Below are 5882 nucleotides of genomic sequence, written 5' to 3'. Positions count from 1 at the left end.
GAAGCCTGGCATGCTGCAGTCCATCCAGTTGCAAAGAGTAGGACATGACTGAGCAACTGAACTCAAGTGAGATCTTACATGCTCTTCTAACTAGGACATTTGGTGGGCAAGAGTCATACACCCATATGGATACCTTGGAGAAAGGGGTGCTTGTTTTCAGGCTGAACTCAAACAGGAATTGGAAATGGTAAGGAGCATGACTTAAGACAGCCAATGTGCGTCTCCTGTTCAAAGGCTATGGGGTCTTCTTATCTCTGTGGGTCTGCTCTGTTTCTCCCTAACTGTGGCATCCTAGTGAGGTCCTCCCACATATGGCCACAGCAGTGGCTACTCTGGACTAGATTCAGCTCACTTATTGTAGGAACTCACCTAGCCTTCTGACTGTCTTTAAGATGTGTCAAGCTCATTCCCACATCAGGGACTCTGTACTTTACATCCTTGTTCCTGATATGCTCATCTCCGAAGTCTGCATGGCCACTCCTTCAATCCATTTAAATCTCTGTTCAAATCTTACCTTTAAAAACAAATAAGCCTTCCTTGACCATTCCAACTAGTATTATCCCCACCAGTATGCTTTTCCGTTTATCTAGTTTTGTTTTCTTAATCGTGACTGTCATTATCTGACAAATATTTACATTTCAGTTCACCCTCCTGCTAGAAATCAGTTCACTGACATTGGGAACTCTCTTTACTGCTTTAACACCTTTGCCTAGAACAGAGTCTCATACAATTAGTATTGGTGGAATGTATATTTCATGAATGAGTGCAAGAAGGAATGCTTAATTTCCCTAGATTTGGAATTCTAAAGTTCTAACAGAATTATAAGGATCACTTTTGTTTTTTTCAAGAGAAGCTACTGCAGTCAATTTCTGGCCAGCCTATGAAGCACCATCCTTGGGGCAGCTGGCCACCTTTGGTCTTCTCAGGATTGAGATGGGCCCCTTTTCATAGTACAGAGCACTGGTACTTATAGCATCAGGAAGGCAGATGCCCTCAGGTGGGGCTTGAGTGGCCCAGCTCTGGTGGCACTTGGGCTTTGTGAAGCACCAGCTCAGCTCTAACAGAGAGGCCATCTACCTTTGGCTAGAAATGTCATGGTCAGGGACTAGATTGATTCCGCCAGGTCCTTGCTCTTTCTCTGGCCTCAGTCATAATTTTCCTTAATTTTAAATTTTAAAAATTCATTCTGCATTTTATGTTGAATTTTTATGAGCTGTTAATAATAATCATAGTCAATACTTTTGAATTCCCTATGAGCCTGCCACTTTAGGAGCGTATTTATGCAGCTTAACTCCTGGATCCTCATGACTGCCCTCTGACGTGGCTATTAGGATTATGATCTTCATTTTGAAGATGAAGAAATGTAAGAATACAGAGAAAATGAATTGCCTGAGATCTCTCAGTGAGTAATTAACAGAACCAGGAGTTAAACCCAGGAAATCTGGTTCTACCTTACCATCTAACAAAACTGTTTTATTCAGTCCCCTGTGGGGCTTAGCAAGAAGTCCTTATTTTCTTAGAAATAACATTCTGATGGGTTAAATACATGCAAATGTGCTTTTAAAATGAAAAAAAAATATTATGTGTAAGCTATTTTTATTAAAGAAATATTATAAAGACATTAAATATTCACTTGGGACTGTACTATTTCACAGATGTAAGATCTAGTGTTTTCTATGACCTTTGCATCTGTTTTTATAGATACACACCAGAAATTTAAAGGTTTTCTTTTGTCCAGATTGGCAGAGTTTTCTTCTTTTGTTTTGTTTTTTGGGCTTTTAAAAAATATTTTATTCAAGTATAGTTGATTTACAGTGTTGTAGTAATTTCCGGTATACAGGAAAGTGATTCAATTATATATATATTGTTTTTCTTTTTCATAGTCATCTCCATTATGATTAACAGGGTATTGAACATAGTTCCCTGTGATATACAGTAGGACCTTGTTGTTTATCTATTATGTGTGTGTGTGTGTGTGTGTGTATATATATATATTACTTTGTATCTGCTACTTCCAAACTCCCAACCTATCTCTCCCCCACCTCTCTCTCCCTTGGCAACCACAAGTCTGTTCTTTATGTCTGTGAGTCTGTTTCATAGATAAACTCATTTGTGTCATACTATGGTCCCACATATAAGTGATAGGTGGTATTTGTCTTTCTCGTCCTGATTACTTCACTTGGTGTGATCATCTCTAAGTGCATCTGTGTTGCTGCAAATATCAAACGGCATTATTTCATTCTCTTTTATGACTGAGTAACATTCCATTGTATATGTATCACATCTTTATCCATTTACCTGGCAATGGACATTGAGATTGCTCCCTGTATTGGCTATTGTAAATACTGCTGCTATGAACATTGGGGTTCGTATATCTTTTCAAATTAGTTTTCTCCAGATATATGCTAGGAGTGGGATTGCTAGACCACATGGTAACTCTATTTTTCATTTTTTAAGGAACCTCCATGCTGTATTCCATAGTGGCTGCACCAATTAACATTCCCACTAACAGTATAGGAGGGTTCCTTTTTCTCCACACCTTCTTCAGCACTTGATATTTGTAGAGCTTTTAATGATGACCATTTTGATTGGAGCGAGGTGATACCTCATTGTATTTTTGATTTGCATCTCTAAAAATTAGTGATGTTGAGCATCTTTTCATGTAATTGTTGGGCATCTGTTTGTCATCTTTGGAGAAATGTCTCTTTAGGTACTGGACCAATTTTTTATTGTTTTGTTCAGTTGTATGAGTTGTATATTTTGGAAATTAAACCTTTGTTGGTTGCAGAATTTGTAAATATTTTCTACTAGTCTATAGGTTGTCCTCTCATTTTGTTTATGGTTTCTTTTGCTATACAAAGCTTATAAGCTGTATTAGGTAATTCAACACTCAAAAAACTAACATCATGGCATCTGATTCCATTACTTCATGGCAAATGGAGAAATGATCAAAACAGTGACAGACTTTATTTTCTTGGGCTCCAGAATTACTGCATATGGTGACTGCAGCCATGAAATTAAAAGATGCATGCTCCTTGGTGATAAACCTAGACAGCGTATTAAAAAGCTGAGGCATTACTTTGCTGAAAAAGGTCCATCTAGTCAAAGCTATGGTTTTTCCAGTAGTCAGGTATGGATGTGAGAGTTGCACCATAAAGAAGACTGAATGCCAAAGAACTGATGTCTCTGAACTGTGATGTTGGAGAAGACTCTTGAGAGTCCCTTGGACTGCAAGGAGATCAAACCAGTCAATCCTAAAGGAAATCAATAGAATATTCATTGAAAGGACTGATGCTAAAGCTGAAGCTCCAATACTTTGGCCACCTGATGCAAAGAACTGACTCATTGGAAAATACCATGATTCTGGGAAAGATTGAAGGCAAGAGGAGAAGAGGATGACAGAGGACAAGATGGTTGAATGGCATCACTAACTAAAAGGACATGTGTTGGAGCAAGCTCTGGGAGATGGTGAAGGACAGGGAAGCATGCCATGTTGCATGTCCACCAAAGAGGTGGACATGACTGAGCGACTAAAGAACATTTGTTTTTGACTTTTTTTTATATTGCCTTGGGAGCCTGACGTAAGAAAACATTGGTATCTATTACTTATGTCGGAAAATGTTTTGCCTATGTTCTCTTCTAAGAGTTGTATAGTGTCATGTTTTAAATTTAAGTCTTTAAGCCATTTTGAGTTTATTTTTGTGTATGGTGTGAGATAATGTTCTAACTTCAATGATTTACATGTGGCTCTCCAGTTTTACCAAAATGACTTGCTGAAGAGTCATTTCTCCATTATATATTTTTGGCAGAGTTTTCAATTAAGAAATTTGCCAATTTTCATAGTAAACAAAGTCAAGGTCCTAAAACATTTTTCTCCATTTAATATCTCCTCTTTGGATTTGGCAGTTCTCTCTAGCAAATACAGAAAGGTTTCAGAAACACTATAAAAAAGTTAAGGTTTATACTGAGTGTAACAGACAACTTTGCTGGTTTTCTCAAGCTCTGGTTATAATAAAAGTATAAACATATAGGTATAAGATAAATGCTTGAAAAAGAATTCACTGAGTGTTCTGTTACTTAGCATCTTCCATATGCATGACTGTGAAAGTCCCTTAGTCGTGTCTGACTCTTTGCAACCCCATGAACTCTAGCTCACCACGCTCCTCTGTCCATGGGATTTTCCAGGCAAGAATACTGGAGTGGGTAGCCATTCCCTTCTCCAGGGGATCTTTCCAACCCAGGGATTGAACCTGGGTCTCCTGCATTGCAGGCAGAGTCTTTACCATCTGAGCCACCAGGTAAGTCCCCATATTAAACACTGGGAGATGTACAGTGATATATAAAACAACATTCCAAATTCTCTTGTAGGCTTCTTTTTCTGAAGCCCAACAACAGACTAGAAAATTAAATATGTGACTGTCTCAAGTCCTTTGTAATATGCAATACAAGCAGAAGCCAAGAGTTCCATCCCCTTGCCCCTCTTGTACGCTTGTATCTTTCCATCACTGACTGGCACTGAACTCTTGAGGATTTTCTCTTTATAAAAAGACTTGGTTATTCCCATTGTATTAGATTGAAGCAGATGAGAATTTATTTTTCCTTGTATTTTAGAGTAAAGACTATATGAGGAAAAAAGACTATATTTACAAACATCCATCTATATACTGCTATTGTTTTTCATCTTGAAACAGCATGTTAGTTCTATTCTTACTTTGCACATGTGCTTTTTAGAAACAGCCATCATTTGCTCTGCAGTTTTGATTTCTATCTTTTTGGTGAAGTCGTTCAAGGTCGTCATGGTCCATATCCATCAATCATGCCTGCTTCACAGATTTCCTTTGTCAGTAGTACATATCAGTATGATTAATGGTTCAGGGTTCGTATTCAGGAATGTGATTGGATAACTGTCGTTTCATTTGTTGGAACTGGCAATTCAAAAAACATTGATGAAGTTGTCCAAGAATAGAGCCTGCAAGTCAATTTTACTTATTATGAACAATAAAGCTTGGTACTTTGCTGGTGTAAATAGACTCTGTACTCCAGTTTACTCTCTGGGCCTGAAGGAGGGGTATTAACTCTTTTAAGTGACTATACTGCAGCATTAAGTGGTGGCTCTGTGATGTGAAAGAGTGACTATCATACCATGTTGAAGGCTTCATCACTGGAGAATTGGGGTCTATGAGCTCTTTAGTAAAACCTTACTTTTATTCTGTTTTTAACAGAGATAATTATTTCAGTTCAGTTCAGTTCAGTCGCTCAGTCGTGTCCAACTCTTCGCATGAATCGCAGCACGCCGGGCCTCCCTGTCCATCACCAACTCCCGGAGTTCACTCAGACTCACATCCATCGAGTCAGTGATGCCATCCAGCCATCTCATCCTCTGTTGTCCCCTTCTCCTCCTGCCCCCAATCCCTCCCAGCATCAGTCTTTTCCAATGAGTCAACTCTTCGCATGAGGTGAACAAAGTACTGGAGTTTCAGTGTTAGCATCATTCCCTCCAAAGGAATCCCAGGGCTGATCTCCTTCAGAATGGACTGGTTGGATCTCCCTGCAGGGACTCTCAAGAGTCTTCTCCAACACCACAGTTCAAAAGCATCAATTCTTCGGTGCTCAGCCTTCTTCACAGTCCAACTCTCACATCCATACATGACCACAGGAAAAACCATAGCCTTGACTAGATGGACCTTTGTTGGCAAAGTAATGTCTCTGCTTTTCAATATGCTATCTAGGTTCGTCATAACTTTCCTTCCAAGGAATAAGCGTCTTTTAATTTCATGGCTGCAATCACCATCTGCAGTGATTTTGGAGCCCCCAAAAATAAAATCTGACACTGTTTCCACTGTTTCCCCATCTATTTTCATTAGTCTTAGTGAAATACAAAT

Source organism: Bison bison, unplaced genomic scaffold (genome assembly GCF_000754665.1).
Source record: "Bison bison bison isolate TAMUID 2011002044 unplaced genomic scaffold, Bison_UMD1.0 scf7180017864330, whole genome shotgun sequence".
Lineage (NCBI taxonomy): Eukaryota > Metazoa > Chordata > Mammalia > Artiodactyla > Bovidae > Bison > Bison bison.
The sequence above is the reverse complement of the archived record's forward strand: the minus strand, read 5'-3'. Positions refer to the sequence as shown.